Genomic DNA, 23,640 nt, shown 5'->3' on the forward strand with positions numbered 1-23,640 from the left:
ATGAACTACAATGGTAAACATGAACTACAATGGTAAGTTAACATGAACTACAATGGTAAGTAAACATGAACTACAATGGTAAGTAAACATGAACTACAATGGTAAGTTAACATGAACTACAATGGTAAGTAAACATAAACTACAATGGTAAGTAAACATGAACTACAATGGTAAGTAAACATGAACTACAATGGTAAGTATACATGAACTACAATGGTAAGTAAACATGAACTACAATGGTAAGTAAACATGAACTACAATGGTAAGTAAACATGAACTACAATGGTAAACATGAACTACAATGGTAAGTAAACATAAACTACAATGGTAAACATGAACTACAATGGTAAGTAAACATAAACTACAATGGTAAGTAAACATGAACTACAATGGTAAGTAAACATGAACTACAATGGTAAGTATACATGAACTACAATGGTAAGTAAACATGAACTACAATGGTAAGTAAACATGAACTACAATGGTAAGTATACATGAACTACAATGGTATGTAAACAAGCTATTCAGAATGAAAGTATGGTTTATGTCTACTGTTTCACTACAACACTGACGAATACACATCAAGTTAAAATCAAGATGACCATACTTTAGTGGTCAGACTATACTATTGGTCAGTCCATGTGACTCCTACTATAAATAACATACACCACTTGACCAGTGTAGTACTACTTAGGACTGGAGAAACCCACTGGTATTTCCTAATTAGATCCTCACACATACTTAGATACGCACAGGAGTACTTAACACTTAGGTAACATATATAAGTTATCAATTTACATAACCTGCTGTCTGCCTCTCTATGGACAGAGGGTCTGGGGGTGTTTACTAATTACTGTAGAACCTTAATAACTCGGATCAAAACTAGTAACTTATAATGTAAACACTTTAATTTGTCTCCCAATTATGGTTTAATAACAACACCAGGCCTTAGTTTACAGACACTGTCTGTACCAAAGGTTTTTAATGAGTTTACACTAGATTATCTCCCCTTAGTTTGAAACAAAGGTGAAGACATATCCAAACGACCATAATTATAAAGTTCAATATTAATTTATAACGTTAATATTATAGTGATAATGGACTAGTCTACACCCCGTGACTTCAGAGTTATTATAACGTTAATATTATAGTGATAATGGACTAGTCTACATAATGATTATATAATGGACCAGTCTACACCCTGTGCATGTATACCATATATATCTACTTCCTCATATAAATATGTTGTTTATCTGTATATCGTATTTGTATCCTGAATCATGAATCATGCAAATCTCCCAGAAATCATTTACAAGAAGTCATAAATTTTACAAAAATAATGAAATATCTCTACATAACTGATGTTTATAGCTCAATGAACTTCCATAATGTTGCTATGAATCAGAATTAAGTTTCGTCAATTTCCATCATTTTGTACATGGATGTCTATTATAAACTTTCCCCGAGAACCCACTGTTGTAATAACTGAATTACACGTCCCATGGCTCGCCCTGGACCCTGCCATTTAATTCTGATTTTACTGATATCTGTTGAGAACTTAATCAAATTAAGTGACAATAAAACAAATAACTCGTCTATTCCTGCCAAAAAGATCACTATTTCCTAAACCTTTAGTTGGAATTATGAAAACTGACCTACATTTTCACAACAACATTTAAAAGTGTACCATTACACATCAACGAACACATAAATTATGTAGTGATCTCAAAAAGGTAATTGATATAAAATTCACATCATACTCAACACACTGCTTCAAACAATAAATTATTGAAAGATAACAAAAAAAGAGGGCAGTAAAACAACTGTACAACCTTACCATATTTATCTGGCACTGAGCCCATACCAAGCAACAAGCCCACCCATATCTATTGGTACCCAATCGTAGAGTAATCTGCTATTTATAGATCTGTATTAAGCCCACCCATATCTTTTGGTACCCAATCGTAGAGTAATCTGCTATTTATAGATCTGTATTAAGCCCACCCATATCTATTGGTACCCAATCGTAGAGTAATCTGCTATTTATAGGTCTGTATTAAGCCCACCCATATCTATTGGTACCCAATCGTAGAGTAATCTGCTATTTATAGGTCTGTATTAAGCCCACCCATATCTATTGGTACCCAATCGTAGAGTGATCTGCTATTTATAGGTCTGTATTAAGCCCACCCATATCTATTGGTACCCAATCGTAGAGTGATCTGCTATTTATAGGTCTGTATGGAGCCCATCCCATGACTTTGAGGAACAGCAAGGTCATGTGTTGGTCCAGTGTAACGAAAATGGACAGACAGCCATGTTGATTTAGCAGCTCCAGTAATGAGATGATGCCGAATGTAAAACAGGTTTGTAGACAATTGCTGGACCAGAAAGCCAGACTCTTTTTGCCAGAAGCGAAATCTGTTACTGAAAGTTCACAAACAACTCAACTGTTGTCGTCAAGCCCACTCAAACAGCAGTATTTTGGTCAAAAATGATTTACTGAACATGAGTAAAAATGGCCCATGTTTAGTCAAGTTTATATTCTTTCTATATCCTTTGGATCGGTCATGAAGTGTGCAATCTTCTTTCTATCAATATGCATTAAGATTTGGAGGAAAGTTTCTGAAGAACTGTAGGGAAGTAAATACGATCTACCAACTATTGTAAACTAGGTCTAAAAATGTACACAAAGTCATGAATGCTTTTGAAACAAAACATATTTTCAATTTAGTGTATATTCTCAATGGACTTGACTATATTTACCATGCTCCATGCCTTTCTACCTAGGAATTCCTCTATAAACAGATAGTGAACACTGACTATACTCTTCCCTTTATTTAGATCTGATCCCAACTCCCACCACCTGTCATGTACAGCATTCCTGGCACATGTTATGCACATGCACATGTAATACCGACAGAAGGATCTCCAACATGTGTAGTATAGACTGGTTATGTGCATTACGTTATAGTTTCAGTACGTTCCGCCTCTCCTCAGAGTCTACAGATTCTTCAGGACACTACACACCAGAAAGCTTCATGCAGTGACCAATAAATTATATGTAAAATAAAGCTTTAAAAGGTTCACCTCCATCTCCTTCAATTGCAAAATTAGTCTTCACTTCAATCACTCTGGCCTTATAAATTCAATAATGTTTTTAATTTTTCATCCCAAAATTATACTTGGGTATATATTTTGATGCCTGGTTTGTAATATTACCATGCAATTTATTGAAATACTATTCTGGACTTTAAAAAGAAATATTGACAACTGATAGGCATAGACAATGGAAGCTGAACTATGATATTTAACTCAACTTTTCAAATAGAAATAAACAATTTAGATATTTTAAGATTCTAAGAATAGGATGTTCTATATAATTCCAAGGTTATTCATCTGAGCACTTGATCTCCAGGAATAGTTCTTCATTGTTAGATGGCACAAGGTCAGCCTCATGCCAAGATTTTCTCAGATAGCACCAAGGTCATCATTCTCTGTTGTGTACCAGATTTACCATCAACAGAAATAACATGATGTCCAGGAGAGGTAATCTAAAATGTGGGTACCAGTTACTATCCTCACCGACTTTTACTCAGTTACTATCCTCACCGACTTTTACTCGGTAACAAATCGGATTAGCTTTGACACTAATCGTTCCAACAAATATATACAAGAGTTGTTTTTTCCTCCATAATCTAAGAGACAAAATTTTAGAGGAAAAAAGCAACGATTGTTTTCAATCTGCCTAAACATCAGCTTATATATGGGTTATAGCCGTGAAATAAGTCCCAGTCATTGGGGTTTTACTCTATTCTAACATTATATATTCTCGGATATGTAAATTACTCTTTTTATCATACCTTTCCCACAGACCTTTAGCCCATCGTAGCATTGCAGTATGTTAGTAATTCAGAGATTGAATTACAAAGCATAAATAGAAATAAAACAATTGAAATAATTTTCCTCTGAAGTATTTTTACATTTTTTTTAAATTTTAGAACAGAGCACGAGATGTCACTTAACTATTTTGAGACTGTTAAATTTACTTTACATGGTACTCTATGTAACACAACTTACAGTATTTGGGTAACATTGACACAATAGAAACAGTACTGTAGCCACCAACTCTGATGTACAGAATAGTTACCTTATATTACAAAAGTATCTGACATACACACTGGAATGTATCAGTGATGTCAGAACTGATAGATCAGAATGTATAGGTCTATATGGTGTACTCAGAACTCTACAACTTGATGGAAATCTGTCTGAGACGGAAACACTCGGAGATAAATTGCCATACGAAGACTTTCCACCAGAAATTGATTTGTACTGGAGTAATTCTAGGAGTGGTTCCCTACCTATTCAGGTGCCCATCGTCCAGATTCTCCTAACAGTTATCTAGCATGTTTCATCAGCTGTACTCTGAGAATTTTGTCATATAAATGATATTCTGGTATTATTTTTGAAATGCTGAATTATTAATTAGAATTTAACACTAAATGTCACACAATCAATTTTTCACATCACATGTCATCTTAAGAAACAAGTTTTACTTTAAAATTGGATGCGTCAGACCAACTTTCATGTTAGACATGTACAGATCCATTTGATATAGACCTGTATAACTGTGATATAGCCATTGTCAGAAAGGGGATATGTGTCAGATACTGATAAAACTAAAGATAGTGACCAACTTTTTTAAAGCTTGGTATTATATAAAATAATTAAATCTAAAACAAGGGCAATAACTCTGTCTTTGCAACCTCAAGGCAGTTGACTCTCTGTGGATATATAGTTATCTCAGCTGACTGTAACTCTACCATACATTGGTCTTTTTCATAACTTCAAAGTCGATATGGTAACAAGTTATAACTAGAAATTATGCATGAATATATGCAGATCAATATTATAACAGAAATCAAATTAGCATTGAAACATTTATTGAAATTTGATTCAAAATTCAATAATAAAATTGTACTATCTTCTCCATATGTCCGACATAACATTTAAATGAAGGTCACTATTTCCCTTTTGTTTGATGATATCTGATTCACTATGCAATATGACAACCGGAGTAAAATCAGCTCCTCCTGTATATCTGATTTGTCCATTCAGGACGGTGTAATCGACAGTGTTGTCTCTAGTTGATGTTGCTGTATCGATCAATTACATCAAAAGTAGGTCAAATTACACATGGAAACAGACAGAAAATGTGACCCAGATCTTTGATAAAGCATCAAACTTCGGATCCCTGCACATCAATTACAATAAGGATCAATTAGGAACACAGTTTGGAATTTATTGAACATATTTTGAAGTCACCCAGAGCACCACTGACGAATCTCTACACATTAAACATGACCTTGACCTGTTTATTTGAAGATGGAACTGTTTTATGAGATGCCTAATTGTTCAGCCTGTAAATTGTCTATCAATTATTAAGCCGATAGATTTAAGATATTTGTGGGAGTTGTGTTTCAATGATAGCTGTAATCTGTTTCCTGGTTTAAGAACCGAGCAGGAATATAAATGAATACTACATGAAGCTAATGACCCGAAATGTTCACCTAACTAACAACTCCAAATGCTAATGAAATTAATACTTTGGTTCTTACATAAAAATATATCCAAATTCTTACTGAATGAATTAACTAATCTCTATAAGCCAAAGATGATTAAAACTTTGTGAACTCATAGTAATTCATAAAAAAAAAATTGAAAATTGATATTAACAACATATATACAGAATCACATTTTCTTACCCCTGAGTTGCACAAACATATTTGCTAAGCATACACTGTCTTTTAAAAAATTTTTTTTTCAATTTTGATAAATTTGGAACTGTAAATTAAAATCAATAACAGTCATTAATACATAAAAAAAACATCTGTAATAAATTCTCCACAAGTCCTTACATAACCTGAGGTCAATATGCTGATGAAAATTTGTAGTAGTGTCCACGAAATTGGTTATCTAAATGTAACCTTGGGATTTCTGTTTATTTCAACATGTCTGGAGTGGGTAATTGGTTTACCAAGGTCGCTAACCATCATCTGACCTTGTCTATCATTGAAACACTGTCCAGAAACCTATATCTATGTCCTGTATGTATTCAATATTAGAAATTCACAATATTCTCAGAATGACCGCCTTATATACTGGGTGTTTCTCCGACTTGACATAAACATTTGTCAGCAACCTTGGCAATCCTGGCCTGGTGACATCTTATATCCATGACCATCTATTCAAAATCAATGCTTATAAAATGATAGAAAGTCGTCTTATCTAATCCAAATAATGGGAAAGGTCACTAGAACCATTCTGAAACTCACAGCTATTTTGTGAATATGAGTAAACTGTAAAAGTTATAATTGCAAGTTCAGGTAACAAATGTACCAAGGTCAAAGTAAGTGTGGCCCTTCAGCAACAATTCAGAGCTCCCTACCTCTAGATCAACACAAAAGCCATCAGCAACGATTCAGAGCCCCCTACATCTAGATCAACACAAAAGCCAAGAGCCCCCTACGTCTAGATCAATACAAAAGCCAGAGCCCCCTCTAGATCAACACAAAAGTCAAGAGCCCCCTACCTCTAGATCAACACAAAAGCCAAGAGCCCCTACATCCAGATCAACACCAAAGCCAAGAGCCCCCTACATCCAGATCAACACAAAAGCCAAGAGCCCCCTACATCCAGATCAACACAAAAGCCAAGAGCCCCCTTACGTCTAGATCAACACAATAGCCATAACTCAGTACCCGGCAGAACACAGAACTCAGTGTATCACAAGACAGGGGCAGAGTCTACCATGCAATATGACCTATAACTATAACATCATGAATATTTTAAAACTTCACAGTAACTATACAAGTGTCTTTGTAAAGAAAAAACATAATGTTAGAGTTAAGATATATTATACATAGCATTAACAAATGATTCAAACAGTTTCCATGACAACGATAAAATCAGCATCTCAAGAATTCTTCCGTTTGATTGGTCAATATTTAGCTCACCACAACAAATGTTGATGAACAGGATGTGACTTGTAATTATACAGCCAGAAAGCAGACAGATGGGCTTACTACTTGAGAGGAGACATAAGAGATAAGGAATTGGTTTGTATTTACCTAAACAATCAATGCTAACATCCACAGAACCCAAGTCGTAACCAACTAAAGCAACTCACATGAAACATGCAGATCTTAACCTTGTGATTCTTTCATTTCTGGGTTTTATCAATGTTAATTTTGGAGAAGAACTTATTAATCCTGATCAACATGATACAAGCAGTTAAACAAATATACATGTGTTGTTGATGCTGAAAAGATACTTTTTACAATTACCGGGTAATTAAAGTCTATGATCCTGAAGAATGTATGCAAGCTTGCATATTTTAACCTTCAACCTTTGACCTTCAATGGTGTTTAGGTATGACCTTCAATGGTGTAGTAAGTTTAGGTATGACCTTGAATGGTGTTCTAAGTTTAGGTATGACCTTCTATTGTGTTCTAAGTTTAGGTATGACCTTGAATGGTGTTCTAAGTTTAGGTATGACCTTCCATGGTGTTCTAAGTTTAGGTATGACCTTCCATGGTGTAGTAAGTTTAGGTATGACCTTCCATGGTGTTCTAAGTTTAGGTATGACCTTGAATGGTTTAGTAAGTTTAGGTATGGCCACCAATGGTATTCTATATTTAGGTATGACCTTCAATGGTGTTTTAAGTTTAGGTATGACCTTGAATGGTGTAGTAAGTTTAGGTATGACCTTCCATGGTGTTCTAAGTTTAGGTATGGCCATCAATGGTATTCTATATTTAGTTATGACTATTGAATGTATTTTAAGTGTAAGAGGTGAATTTTACATGCATTGGTGATTATTGCTGTTGAAATGCGACAATTCGTCTGCAGTTCTACCAGAAACTGTCTATATTTACACATCTGAAACTACAATCTATTTATTGGGGTTTAAAGTGCACAAGACACCAAAAGGACAATCAAGATTCGGGCTGTAACCACCAGATAACAGGTTTTTTCCCCAGGAAAACAGTTTCCACTATCAACAGATGTACCCATATACTACACTAAAGTACAACTTGGATGAGAATTTGCAACATAAGCAGAATTAATTTACAAAGTTAAAGCCCCTGTATTCGAACCTGCTTTTATTGAATTACAATTTTGTAATTAAGCATTGCAATCTGCAATCTAACCTGCATTCTAAGAAACCAAATATATAATTATATATGAACGTCACTCCTCGTTTTTATCATTACAAGGAAATGTTAGATACATTATTAGGATATACATTAATGCTGCTAAGACTACAGGACGCAGATATTGTTCTGATATTGGGTTTGCAAATTGTCCATGTCTGGACAGGAAATGTTCTCATCTCACCAAATTTAGATCGACCTCCGACGGTTGAAGCTAGGAGCTCTTTACTACAGTTACACAAATGCTACTATATGTATTACGAAACACGTCATACAAACAATGTAAAACCCCATGGTATCTGATACGAAACACGTCATACAATCAATGTAAAACCCGTAATAAAACCCCATGGTATCTGAGAACCCTCAGGCAATTCCTTTGTACCAATACTGATATACATGTCTAAGAGACCCTTTGCTCTAGAGAACATATTCATCAACAGAAGAAAATATTCTTTCAACTATTTTAGAACTGTCGACCAAAGATTGACATCAGAACCATTCAAAGGTTAGTTTTTCTTATAAGGAAAGTAAAGATGTCTTTTTTCTTATGTGTTAATTAAATCGCTAATTCTTTTACGAGACAACTAAACATGCCATTTTTTTTCTTATGAGACAAATATATATTTATTATTATTAGTTAAAATGGTATTTTTTCTTTTGAAATTGCTAAATGGTTTTCTCTTTTGGGATAAACATGTTAATTTTTTTTCTTCTGAGATAACTGAAAATACTATATATAGTTTCAGATTATTTGTCTTACAAAGAAACTCTCAAAAAAGGAAGTTTTTAGTCAAATCACCCTCCGGATTATTCATATGATTAATTAAGGCCTTCACTCACTCTATTAGCCTTAATGAAACTCAGAACCAGGAAACACTATTACATTCTCTCCCAAATACAGGCCACGCACATTTCCTGACACGAACACTGGACGCCTTGACCGAAAATCCAATTCTCAACTGACCACTAAGGGACATGAACAGCTGATGAAGATGACCATGCTGTTGGCTATCTGTAAATGGATTGACGGTCATTCCTAATGCATATTGTTATAGGAGATCAATGACCGCCAGTGCTACTGGATTTTATGGGTAGAAGAGGAAATCATGGACATGATATAGACACAAAGAACACAGTGGTCAAGGAACTGGACATTCATTGGCTAAAGAGACAACTAATAAGTCGAAGATGAAATTGATTAAATAGCTCTGTTGGCATCATCACTCTTCATCCAAAACACGACTGATAGACTTTCATTCCGATATTATTCCAAAACACGAACCTGATAGATTAATCATCACATCTCAAGAGAAGACATTCTGGAATCATACTGGTCACATGGTTCAGCGAGCACAGGAAGATTACAGAGGAAATATGATTTATAAATAGATTTTCTCATTGAGACCTGTTATAGTATCCGACAGCCTTATTATGTAATCATCGAAAAACATGCTTAAGTCATTTAGCAGCAGAAAACTGTGGCCATTGTTGTTTTTGTTTTGTTTTTTGCTTGCCGGACTTCAGACGAGCATTAAAGTGATGCTAGGGACCGCAGCTTGAGATGTTTAAAGCACCTGTAAATCTGGGTAACAAAAAACTATGCATTGTGAATACAGTTACTGGAGTACATAGCATAAAATTACATTGGTAAGACCTACCAAATGAAGGCAAAATCTGTATCTAGTGTTTAACAATGATGTAAAGTATGCATTTATCGTGATCAAAGTCTTGACCTTGACAAGGGTACCATCAACAAGGTTACTCTCATCGACAGGGTTACACCCATTGTCAATTTGTTTTGATTAATGATAATTTCAGAATGATCACCCAATGACGACAAATACATACAAACCAAATCATTTGATTTTCTCAAAGATGCTAACACTCAAACAACATAAAAAATAAAACACCATTAAACTCTGCGTGGGATAATGGTGACAATCTGTCACCAACAAATAAAACAAATTATTTACAAAAATCCCTCCTAATCGAATATACTTCAAAATCTGCACAAAACCGAACCTCCTCCATTCACCCTCTCTCTCACCAGCGCTGACGATTTAATCTAATTTTGCCTGATTGTAATGATACACTGAGCAGCATTAAAGAAGCCATTTTGGATTCAGTGATTACCTCGGCGGTGTTTTGTGATTCTATTACATGGCCTGCTAACCCTGCAATGGCCCTTCAACTATTAGTCACTGGATTTGTTGTGCTGATGCAGGACATCATGGCTACCAAACCCATTCATCCTTCACAGGAAGAGATTGCAGACACGAATTTGCTCCATGTATAGTAATATATTACACCAATCTATTATACCATAAAGGGCAACTTTACTGTCAATGCAGAAATCTCCCCTATAAGACTCTCTGCCAACTCTGTGCCCCCCCCCCCCCCCCCCCCCCCCCCTTTCAGCTTACATACCATTGTAAGGGAATGTTTAAAGCACCCACTGGTTGTTAGAGAGTTTTAAAACCATCCCCTTGTTGTTGGAGTGTTTTGAAACCAACTCCTGATTGTTGGAATGTTTTTAAACCATCCCCTGGTTGTTAAGTAGTGTTTAAACAATCCCCTTGTAGTTGGGAAGCTTTGGAACCATCTCCTGATTGTTGGAGATTTTTTAAACCACCTCCTGGCTGCTGGGGATGTTTGAACTAGCACAGGCAGTTGGAGTGTTTGAATCACCCAAGGTTGTACATTTTTGGGAGTGTTTAAACCAAACAGACTGTTTGGGAATATTTGAACCATCTCAGATTGATTGGGAATATTTAAACCACCCAAAACAGTTGGGGAGTATTTGAACCAACAAAGGTTGTTGGGGAGTATTTGAACCAACAAAGGTTGTTGGGGAGTATTTGAACCAACAAAGGTCGTTGGGGAGTATTTGAACCAACACAGGTCGTTGGGGAGTATTTGAACCAACCCAGATTGTTTGGGAGTATTTGAACCAACAAAAGTTGTCGGGGAGTATTTGAACCAACCAAGATTGTTTGGGAGTATTTGAACCAACAAAGGTTGCTGGGAAGTATTTGAACCAACACAGGTTGCTGCAGCGGGGAGTATTTGAACCAACAAAGGTTGTTGGGGAGTATTTGAACCAACCCAGATTGTTTGGGAGTATTTGAACCAACAAAGGTTGTTGGGGAGTATTTGAACCAACCCAGATTGTTCGGGAGTATTTGAACCGACAAAAGTTGTCGGGGAGTATTTGAACCAACACAGGTTGTTGGGAAATATTTGAACCACCAAAGGTTGTTGGGGAATATTTGAACCACCCAAGACAGTTGGGGAGTATTTGAACCAACCCAGATTGTTGGGGAGTGAGCAATGTTTAATTCCTGGTTGGAGAGTAATTTGTGTCTATAATCATAATCATTTTAGAGATGTACTCACTTACCAAGATGGTAGCCCTTCATAGAAGTATTCAATGTCTAACAGATGTGCTTGCATTTCAAATAACCACTACTAATACTTAAATGATTTTTTAATCTCTCATTTGAAAAAAAAAATCAATTAAAAATTGATACTTTGTTCAGAATCTAGCCAAAAATTCCCATAGCCTTACAGTAAGTCCAAAGTCTCAGTATATTCAACCACTACAATGAGGAAAATTTTAACAATTAATTCGTGAAAGAACTTTCCAGGACATCTGAAAATCAATCATGGCTATTGTACCTTATGTATATCTTGTAGTCTTAATTTTTTTCTCTCGTTTTCCCTAAATTCTGTCATCTAAACATATTGTTAGAAGATATCTAATCTCTAGATTGCACTAGAATGTTTCAACTTCAAGTTGAATTTCAAAGATTGGCCATTTCACCACAAAATCAATCTTCATGCAGACAAAGCAGACTGAAGAAATCCTGATTCACTGTGGGCAGCGTGAATCATTTGATGATACTTGTAAAGGGGCACATTACTAGTGGCTAGGTCGCTCATCATCAGCGCCGGGTCAAAGTTTAGAAGAAAGCAATGCTCCACACTGTCGTTAATGTGCAAGAGGTGTCTTTTCTAAACTTCAGCATTTGCTTGGAAGTGCTGGCATGTGATTTAATCGTGTTAGACAAGGGTATCCAAAAAATCAATATCTGTACCTCTAGCCGACGGCGGACCCTCAGACGCGAGGAATTCTGAAAATAAACACTTCAATCTTTTACAGCCAAAGCGTAATTGGAGTCTGTCCCCAAATGATGTCATTCTGTTTGTGAGAAATAAATCTTTATGATGAGTAACTGCATTTCCCCCTCCGAACTATCTATTTCTCTTCTCCTTCCTCTACCCCCTCCCCAATTTCCCCCTCCTTACTCTCTGTCTCCTCCCATGCCCTTTTCTTTCCCCTCCCCATTTCTCTCCTCCCTCCTTCCCATTTACCCCTCTTGACTATCTATGTCCTCCCTACTCTTCCCCCTCCATATTTCCCCTTCCTTACTATTTTTCTCCTTCCTCCATCAATCTTCCCCTTCCTTACTATTTTTCTCCTCCCCCTTTCCTTTTTCTCTCAGTTTCTCCTCTACAATGTCTGCTCTCATTTCATCACCTTTATTCTCCTCCTGGTTTCATTTGCCTTTTTTTCGAGTTTCACACTTTTAGCTTAAATAAAAGTTCTGAAATTATTTCTCATGCGGAAGACCCCATATATAGAGAGTATAAAAGGATTCTACCCCTACATTTATCAAGTGAAATACCAGTACAATTGGCCACATGGGTTATTACCATATGATAGGTTTGTCAACAGTGTATGTAATTTGTGCTATATTGGCAATGAATTCAGAACGCAAAAGTTAAAAACACAAAATATGTTGTCACACATAGGGCCATACCAGTAAAATATTTATCCTACAAGAGGAATCACTTTTATAGGTTGTCCCTGTTGGACAAATCTGGAGGGATCCTGTTGGGTAGATATTCTACTGGAATAGCCCTATAATCAGAAATTGGAATGGAATTGATATTATTATCTTGATCAAAGTTTGTGGTGAATTAGTATTGTTATCTTGATCAAAGTTTGTGGTGAATTAGTATTGTTATCTTGATCAAAGTTTGTAGTGAATTAGTATGGTTATCTTGATCAAAGTTTGTTGTAGAATTAGCATTGTTATCTTGATCAGTTTGTTGTAGAATTAGCATTGTTATCTTGATCAGTTTGTGGTGAATTAGTATTGTTATCTTGATCAGTTTGTGGTGAATTAGTATTGTTATCTTGATCAGTTTGTGGTGAATTAGTATTGTTATCTTGATCAAAGTTTGTGGTGAATTAGTATGGTTATCTTGATCAGTTTGTGGTGAATTAGTATTGTTATCTTGATCAGTTTGTGGTGGAATTAGTATTGTCATCCTGATCAAAGTTTGTGGTGAATTAGTATTGTAATCTTGATCAGTTTGTGGTGAATTAGTATTGTTATCTTGATCAAAGTTTGTAGAATTAGTATTGTTATCTTGATCAAAGTTTGTGGTGAATTAGTATTGTAATCTTGATCAAAGTTTGTTGTAGAATTAGTATTGTTATCTTGATCAAAGTTTGTGGTGAATTAGTATTGTTACCTTGATCAAAGCAGTAATGGTATCAAGCTTGACAAAAAGGCAGTATGACTTGAGTGCTGTATTAGGACACTCATTAAACATGTTTACCAAAGTCAGGTAACAGCAAACATATGCATGCTTCCTAATAAAATTTGGGACAGAGTTTTAAACACTGAAGGATATCATTATGTCACCAGCAACTGTGAAAGAATAGTTGTCGACTCAGGAGTGATGACATTTAGACAGTGGGTTTGGGGTTTACAAAAACAAGATTTCTGAATCATTCACTTTTAAATATTTATCATTCAAAGCAGATGTGATCTCCATAATTGTTACTTCAGGAGGAAGACCCGTTTCCATGGAAATGGAACAAGACGTTGATAGCTTAACGCCATACAGCAATCATTTTGACACTTGTGTTCTCAAAAATGGCATTTTTATTCGAAGCAAACTTTTACCAAATCACATATTGTGAAATAATGCTTCTATCACAACAGGCTTGGAGTAAGATACTTTCAGAAAGACAGTTTACTTTCAATAAAAATAAAATTTTATCGAATTGCTAGATTATGCTGTCTGCATCCTCTAAATGCCTATGTATGTGATTTCCTTAAAACTGAAGACAAAAAAACTAAAAAGGGTAGGAACAGCAACATGTCTTCATATCAATGGGACACTACCATTACTATGACAACGAATTATGAGAGAATTCTACTATATATGGAGGAGGCCTTGGTATTGACGTTCTGGCAGTTGTCAGGAGAAAGGTGTCGAAGCAAACCCCAGAGATTTGCTCGACGGAACTGATGCTGACGGAGTGGTGCCTTATATGGATGACTCATCTGTTTGTTCATCAATATCGGCTGTTTTTACCACAGTCAGCGGAGGTCATCTACCAGCCGTCTGTAAATCACTAAACATTTCAAAATATTCACCCGACACACGCTCAAGTTTGTCTCTGAGTCTGGCAAGCTGTCCAAAATCATATTACAAGGAGTAGTTATATTACTTGTGTGCAAGAGTGCAAAGTCAGCAAGAAAAAGTACTCTAAAATCTCTAATGTCTTCATCCATTCTGTACTTGATATAAATCGCTAACGTCTTTGTCCATTGTGTACTCAGTATAAATCTCGATGCCTTTGTCCATTGTGTACTCAGTATAAATCTCTAACACCTTTGTCCATTGTGTACTCAGTATAAATCTCTAACACCTTTGTCCATTGTGTACTCAGTATAAATCTCTAACGTATTTGTCCATTGTGTACTCGGTATAAATCTCTAACACCTTTGTCCATTGTGTACTCAGTATAAATCTCGATGCCTTTGTCCATTGTGTACTCAGTATAAATCTCGATGCCTTTGTCCATTGTGTACTCAGTATAAATCTCTAACACCTTTGTCCATTGTGTACTCAGTATAAATCTCTAACACCTTTGTCCATTGTGTACTCAGTATAAATCTCTAACGTATTTGTCCATTGTGTACTCGGTATAAATCTCTAACACCTTTGTCCATTGTGTACTCGGTATAAATCTCTAACACCTCTGTCCATTGTGTACTCAGTATAAATCTCTAACGTATTTGTCCATTGTGTACTCGGTATAAATCTCTAACACCTTTGTCCATTGTGTACTCAGTATAAATCTCTAACGTATTTGTCCATTGTGTACTCGGTATAAATCTCTAACACCTTTGTCCATTGTGTACTCAGTATAATTCTCTAACACCTCTAGATCTGTCCATTGTGTACTCAGTATAAATCTCTAACGCCTCTGTCCATTGTGTACTCAGTATAAATCTCTAACACCTTTGTCCATTGTGTACTCAGTATAAATCTCTAACACCTTTGTCCATTGTGTACTCAGTATAAATCTCTAACACCTCTGTCCATTGTGTACTCGCTATAAATCTCTGACGCCTTTGTCCATTCTGTTTTCGGTATAAATCACTTATGTATTTTACAGAACGATTTCCCTAATCTTCCCTCTGAATGCATCAGATACCAATTGATACTAATTCTCTAAGGCGTCTTCACTTAAGTAAATCTCAACACAATGAAGCCTGCCCAATACATTTTAGACACATTTATTTATATAATATTCAATTCTTTATAATTATCCTTCATTACATATATGCTTTACAATCCTTTCACTGCATTATTAGAGGTCACATGACCTTTGTCCTCCATCTGCACTCAAACTGCACAAATACCCAAACTGAACTTGTTTACACTTGGCTGATGACACAAACAGCTGCCGCACACCTTCCTCGCTATTTTAAGATCCAAAATAATTATAGTCTTACAAAATCAATAACTGAGATTCGTTAAAACAGCTAGAACCATACCTAGCACCACCTGTCCTACCTAGCACCATCTCACAGTCCTACTTATTTCACGAACAGCCAAGCTATCAATATAGAGGGGACGAAAAACTATTACGTAACTAATTAATCCTGCATACCTGAATTGATCCAAATTTTTGCGAAAATTCAATTTCATGTTGTTGTTTTTTTCATGACACCTGATAAGCCAAAATGTTGCCATCAGTAATTAAAATTAATTTGATTACCAGTTAAGTTTATCCAAGTAATCCAATAATCATCAGTGGTCAAACCTAAGTAAACCAATAATCTTCAGCGGTCAAACCTAAGTAAACCAATAATCTTCAGTGGTCAAACCTAAGTAATCCAATAATCATCAGTGGTCAAACCTAAGTAAACCAATAATCTTCAGTGGTCAAACCTAAGTAAACCAATAATCTTCAGTGGTCAAACCTAAGTAAACCAATAATCTTCAGTGGTCAAACCTAAGTAAACCAATAATCTTCAGTGGTCAAACTTAAGTAAACCAATAATCTACAGTGGTCAAACTTAAGTAAACCAATAATCTTCAGTGGTCAAACCTAAGTAAACCAATAATCTTCAGTGGTCAAACCTAAGTAAACTAATAATCTTCAGTGGTCAAACCTAAGTAAACCAATAATCTTCAGTGGTCAAACCTAAGTAAACCAATAATCTTCAGTGGTCAAACTTAAGTAAACCAATAATCTTCAGTGGTCAAACCTACCCATACCAAAAAAAGGTATAAAAAGTTATAACTTTTTAGTACCTTTTTAGTACCTTTTCTGTACCTTTTTCAAAAGGTACAAAAAAGTTATAACTTTTTTGTACCTTTTTGAAAACTTAGAATTAATGAATGTAACTTTTGATAACTTTTTTGGACTTAGACAATTTTAGATGTAACTTTTTTGTACCTTTCTAGACTTAGAAAATTTCAGGTATAACTTTTTTGTACCTTTTCTGGACTTAGAAAATTTCAGGTATAACTTTGTGTAACTTTTCTGGACTTAGAAAATTTGAGGTATAACTTTTTTGTACCTTTTCTGGACTTTGAAAATTTGAGGTATAACTTTTTTGTACCTTTTCTGGACTTTGAAAATTTGAGGTATACCTTTTTTGTACCTTTTCTGGACTTAGAAAATATTTACAACATCTGAAAAGATTGATTAATTTTAGCAAAACTTTGCTGGACTTAGAAAATTGCATGTATAACTTTTTTGTACCTTTTCTGGACTTTGAAAATTTCGGGTATAACTTTTTTGTACCTTTTCTGGACTTAGAAAATATTTACAACATCTTAAAAGACTGATTATTTTTAGCAAAACTTGTCTGTATCTTTTCTGGACAACCATAAGATTACTAAATAAATCTTATGTTTGCTTATGACACATAATAATTACTGTAAATGTAATCACAAATAATTATACAAGACAGTGACAGTGAAATTCTATTACAGGTAATTCAATCAATATAAGCTCAATCCCCATTTAACTGGAAATCTTAATTTAATAATGTACATACAATTGATTAAAATACAATTATCAGTGAACTGTAGGGAATTTGTGATGGGTCAGAGAGGCGAATCGCCTTTAGAAGACCTCAACGACAGGTAAGCTAGCTAGGTAACAGGTGATTGGAATCCGAAATGTGTGTTGAATTGTCCATGCATAGATAAATTTTTCATTCCAGAGAGGCATCAAAAATATTTTGATAAATAACATACATATAGATTTAAAATTAAACAAGAGATCCCAGAGGGATCTTGGCGCCCACCATTGAATGATCTTCATAGGTTCCATGTTAGATTGATCTTTTCTCTTTTTTTCCCTTCCTCTTACTAATCTGTATAAATTGAGAAACATCCCTCCAGTGCTTTTTAAACAAGGGAAACTTATATATGAAATTTGAGATTTGGCTATAATGGTTGTCTGTCGACAATGTTTTCAGATTGGTCCAAAAATGCAATACGACGGACCAAGGAGAACCTACATATGAAAATTGAGAAAGATTCCTTCAGTTCTTTCTGAGAAATCTCGATACCAAACTTCAATTGTCAAAATCCAAGATGGCTGCCTGTCGGCCATCTTGCTTTCCGATCGGTTCCAAAATGCGATTTGCATAACTAGGCACCAAGGGGAACCTACATACGAAATTTGAGAAAGATCCCTTCAGTACTTTCTAAGAAATATTGATAACAAACTTCAATTGTCAAATTCCAAGATGGCTGCCTGTCGGCCATGTTGTTTTCCGATCGGTCCCAAAATGCAATATGCATAACTAGGCACAAAGGGGAACCTTAATATGAAATTTGAGAAAGATCCCTTCAGTTCTTTCTCAGAAATAGCGATAACAAACTTCAATTTTCAAAATCCAAGATGGCTGCCTGTCAGCCATGTTGTTTCCCGATCGGTCTCAAAATGCAATATGCATAACTAGGCACCAAGGGGAACCTACATATGAAATTTGAGAAAGATCCCTTTAGTACTTTCTCAGAAATAGCGATAACAAACTTCAATTGACAAAATCCAAGATGGCTGCCTGTCGGCCATGTTGTAATCCGATCGGTCCCAAAATGCAATATGCATAACTAGGCACCAAGGAGAACCTACATATGAAATTTGAGAAAGATCCCTTTAATACTTTCTCAGAAATAGCGATAACAAGAATTGTTTACGGACGGACGGACGGACCACGGACGCAGGGCGATTTGAATAGCCCACCATCTGATGATGGTGGGCTAAAAAGGTATTCACTTTTAATTTATTGCATTTTTAGTACAATATTCACACCCTTGAAATGCGTATTTTTTTGGGGGGGGGGGGGGGGGGCAGTTTTTTTTAAAGTTTATCTTTTTATCTCAGAGGACCAATCATTGCTCAGAGGACGTGAATAATTACAACTTAGCATTGATAAGTCACGACATGAACAAACTCAGTTGTTATAAAAGATAAGCAGTTCGTTATATCCCAACACAGACGTTCATAAACGTACGTACATAGAACATGATGATATAATTTACTTCACGTGGGACGATGGGTCGCTCACCCACAAAAATATTTTCCGGAAAACCCAAGCTTCATTCATCCCAATGGGATTAATATAGCATGGTCTTTGTCAGTGCATCGCATATTTTCTGGATGTTTGCGCTTTTGACATTAATCTTGTAGTAGCATGCACAATTATGCCGCATTGGACACAAACTCCAGCGGTAAACAAACACACGTGTGTAACACTTGTGTCATTTTGATCGTCCAAACTCTCAGACGCTTTGATTTAACTCCATATAAGTAAAGCGTTTTTATGATCTCGATATGACGTAAATTGCAATAAACATTTTAATCTGAAAACAGCGCACACGATGTTTTGTCAGTGAACACATTAAACAAAACAATCAATTGGTCATATATCTATAAGCCAGATCGTCAGATTATTCACAAAGGACATCTGCAGGAGAATTGATCTCGTAGCATTACAGTAGCCTAGTTAGTGCTGTTACTGAAACGTGCACATCATGTGTGTAGGCTACCTCACGAAAAGTGGGACCACGCACCAAAAGTTAACCGACCCCGTCAGACACAAGCTGATCACCGAAGACCTCATACTCGGGGCATCAATTAGAATATAATTAGCGGCAGTCTACTGTACCGAACTCATTGAATTTTGTAAATACCTGTGTACCTGAGGAGTGTCCAGTTCACCTGCTGACATAGCGGTGTCCTGGGGCGTTAATTAATTAGTTACATCGTTGTCATGCCTGACTGCCTATGATTTGTTGCATTGGCCAGTTTACCTGGGTATCTCACCTGTGCACAATATTATCGGTATCAAGAATATAACAGAACATATGACACGTTAGTTTCTCTGTACAGACACTTATGCATGTGTGCCATCATGTGCACTGTGAAAGAGTACGATGTTGCAGTAATCATAATAATAATTAAATAAAAATATATAACAACAACTAAAATATATATATATAATAATATCGATAGGATTTCTCATGATATCGTAGGCGGCCTAATACCTTTATTCGACATTTTTCTTCTTCGTTCACTTGGCCCTACTATACACATGTATACCCACCGCCAGGCGGCGCTCCCTTCAGTTTAGCGGGAGATTTGTATTACAAGTGGCGGCCATTTTGTTTGTTTACGGAAACGTGATGAAAGCTTAGACCTAGAACAAAACCACGTTATATATACAGTACGGTATATATTGGCGACATTTAATTTCCCCACTCACGGAATACAATCGACAAACTGGGAACAGAATATCAAATTTCGTCTAGCTTTTGGCGACTTATGATACCCCTTTCACCGGCAAACACTGAATTATCGGACAACATGAAATCAGGGTAAGTTATGTTCTAATTTGTCTTCGAATCGCAGATTTTGTCGCTCTCGCGATCGTCATACATTAAACAACATTGAGTGAATATGTTCATATGAAATACTTCATGTTTCAGGACTAAATTCACCAGCATTCATGATCCTCGGACCACCCGCCCCCTACGCACAGCCGATTTATAAATGTTGCATCTTTCAATCGTAAGTTTAATTTGCTTGCCAAGTGATTATTTTTAATCCTTCACCTTCACATTCAGGGTCAATATTATGATATATTTAAAATGGATTCACACATATATGTGGCCATACACGTTTTTCGTTTATGGCGTTTGGTATGAACGTCCCAAAGTATATATAATATACTTCGTTTTTCAATGGATTTTCTTGAAATTCGATCCACTATATATTGGGGTAGGCAATAATTCGTCAGCTATTTTACCTGATAATTTTTTTCATGTTTTCCCGTACATTTGTTACTATTTTTTACTGAAATAGACGAATATATGCACCATAATTTATGGTAAGTATGAACATTTTGTTCTTTATTCCTAATTATACGCACAACACTATTTTTTTTAAATGTAATTAACATGCAATTAATATCTACGGAATCGGCTACGGTAAATTAAATATATATAGAAATGAGAGGGATTGTTACTTGTTGTGTGTGTGAAATTTCAAGGAAATCCAATAAAACAAAGTCCTAATTGAAAATTTGTCAAAGTATACGTATTTAAAATAGATCTACAAAGTAAAATCTATATACAATTTTAGCACATTTTATTTATTATACATAGACCATTGGAAAATTTGAGAAGAATCTTTCTTCTTTTATTTTATGTGAATTCATTTAAAATGTTTTATTGCTGAATTAACACACATTGATTACTTTCACCATCAGTTTCCCTTTTAAGTTGATCATCCCCGCCCCCAATTGCAATATATTAGCTTGTATGCAATGCAAGATGGCTGACAGGCTGTCATTTTGAATTTTATATTTTTGAAGTTTCTCAGAAAGTTATTTATGGATCTTATTCAAAAGAAACATTTTAGGCTTCTATTTTCAAATTAATAAGATCTAGAAGAAGAGAAAAGTGATTCCTTATTTGGGAATCACTTTTCTCTTCCTTCTTAGGCTAAAGAACAGTCTTGTATATATGATATATATAAAATTGATATTTATATAATAATCATACAATTACATGATATCTCTGGGGGTATCTTCTTTTTGATTTGACATGATAAGTTGTGTTTGTTAGCCTATAGTAATTACTTCTGTCTCCCAGCCCTCTAATTTTGCTGCTGTCTAATAATTCTAGAATTTATTGACAAATTTACACGAAATGGGCCAGGTACAGTTCACAAAATTATGTCAGAACCCAGGGTCAAAGCTCATGAAGGTCATTAGATTGAAAGGTCAAGGTAATTTTTTTTTCTTTTCATCAATATTTTGTTTTGGCATGATGAAGCAAATTTAGTTGGAATTAAACTAGGTGTAAACTGACAAGGTCAAGGTCAAATTTTGCGTTTTTTCACTGATTAAAATATTTTGTTTCAAGGCTAAAGCAAAGTTGGTCAGAATTAAACATTATAATAATGCATGGAGTCAACTGACCAAAGGTCAAGGTCACTTGGTCAAAGGCCAAGGTCAGATTTTGTTTCAATATAATTCCAACCAATATTACTCGGTGATTTAGGCAGATGGGTTCTTGATGATTATGGGAGATATATATTATTTATTGCCTCATGATGAAATTGATGGGGTCCTTTAAATTTTCAGTGTTCTAGTTAATAAATTATAATAACCCAATTAACTCTCAGCCTGTCCTAGTTATTAAGTTATTACACCGAAACCAGCATTACAATATGTAAATAGATCACTAACTGTTTTGTTTTCTTTTCTTTTTGATGGACTATAGAGTGTCAATCCCAAGAAGAACCCTGATCAGCTCCTGGAAAAATCAGTGTTCGTGCAGTATTGTCAGTCAAATCTCAAGGAAAGGATCGATATCCCAGAAGAGGAACATTTACATTATTTCAGACTTTTTTCTTTCCTGTGTAACAATGCCTAAAACAGCTAACACATTTTATATAGTATACAATACAATGTGTATTAATAACAGTCCAGTTAGAGTGCTGTGTTATGCAGTAAAAATACTTAATTCTTGATGACATTTTGGTTTTATGTTTACATTAAACGGTAGTTATAATATATACTAAAGAAACATAGTGGATAATGCCTTGTACAGGAGCAGGAGTATGACAGTGTAATAGTACATGACTGCTGCGTTCATCCTTGGAAGGAGTCTGTTATTCGAAATAAAGCTTTCCATGAGGACGAAAAATAGTGCTTTTGTTAGTCTTTCAAGAAAATGTGCAAAGTGAAAGGAGATTTCCGTGATGTTTTATGAATAGTAATTCATTGGTCTAGAAGACATGTATTTAATAAGTATATTTCTGGATAAAAAACATTCTGAAGCAAAATCTTTTTATATTTTTCTGTACCTTTTCCATACTTTTTCTGTAACTTTTCTATACCTTTTTTGTACCTTTTCAGTACCTTTTTCATACCTTTTTAGTACCTTTTTTGTAACTTTTTAGTACCTAGAAAAAGTTATAACTTTTTTGTACCTTTTTCATACCTTTATAGTACCTAGAAAAAGTTATAACTTTTTTTTAACTTTTTAGTACCTAGAAAAAGTTATAACTTTTTTGTACCTTTTTTATACCTTTTCTGTACCTTTTTAGTACCTTTTTTGTAACTTTTTAGTACCTAGAAAAAGTTATAACTTTTTTTTTAACTTTTTAGTACCTAGAAAAAGTTATAACTTTTTTGTACCTTTTTCATACCTTTTCTGTACCTTTTTAGTACCTAGAAAAAGTTATAACTTTTTTGTACCTTTTTCATACCTTTTCTGTACCTTTTTAGTACCTAGAAAAAGTTATAACTTTTTTTTAACTTTTTAGTACCTAAATTATACCTATTTTTGTGTGAAATGTAACTTTTTTATACCTTTTTTGTACCTTTTTTATACCTTTTTTGTACCTAATAAAAGTTATAACTTTTTTTAGGTACAGAAAAGTTATCAAAAGTTATAACTTTTTAGTACTAGATTGGAACCGCTGTTTAAACATGGTTCCAATCTAGCATCAAAAGTTATAACTTTTTTGTACCTAAAAAAGTATAACTTTTTTGTACCTTTTTTTGGT

The 23,640-nt window shown here is 35.0% G+C and overlaps 1 protein-coding gene and 1 long non-coding RNA gene across 5 annotated transcripts in view; one reads left to right on the forward strand and one right to left on the reverse strand.

Moving 5' to 3' along the window:
• LOC117339930 (serine/threonine-protein kinase 10-like) overlaps positions 1-23,640 on the reverse strand; it is a 103,938-nt gene that overhangs the window by 37,778 nt on the left and 42,520 nt on the right. The gene's annotated exons all lie outside the window — the stretch shown is intronic.
• Positions 20,127-22,775, forward strand: LOC117339931. Its single transcript, XR_004535340.1, has 3 exons — positions 20,127-20,438; positions 20,550-20,631; positions 22,350-22,775. It is a non-coding gene; the product is annotated as an uncharacterized LOC117339931 (long non-coding RNA).

Source organism: Pecten maximus, chromosome 12 (genome assembly GCF_902652985.1).
Source record: "Pecten maximus chromosome 12, xPecMax1.1, whole genome shotgun sequence".
Classification (NCBI taxonomy): domain Eukaryota; kingdom Metazoa; phylum Mollusca; class Bivalvia; order Pectinida; family Pectinidae; genus Pecten; species Pecten maximus.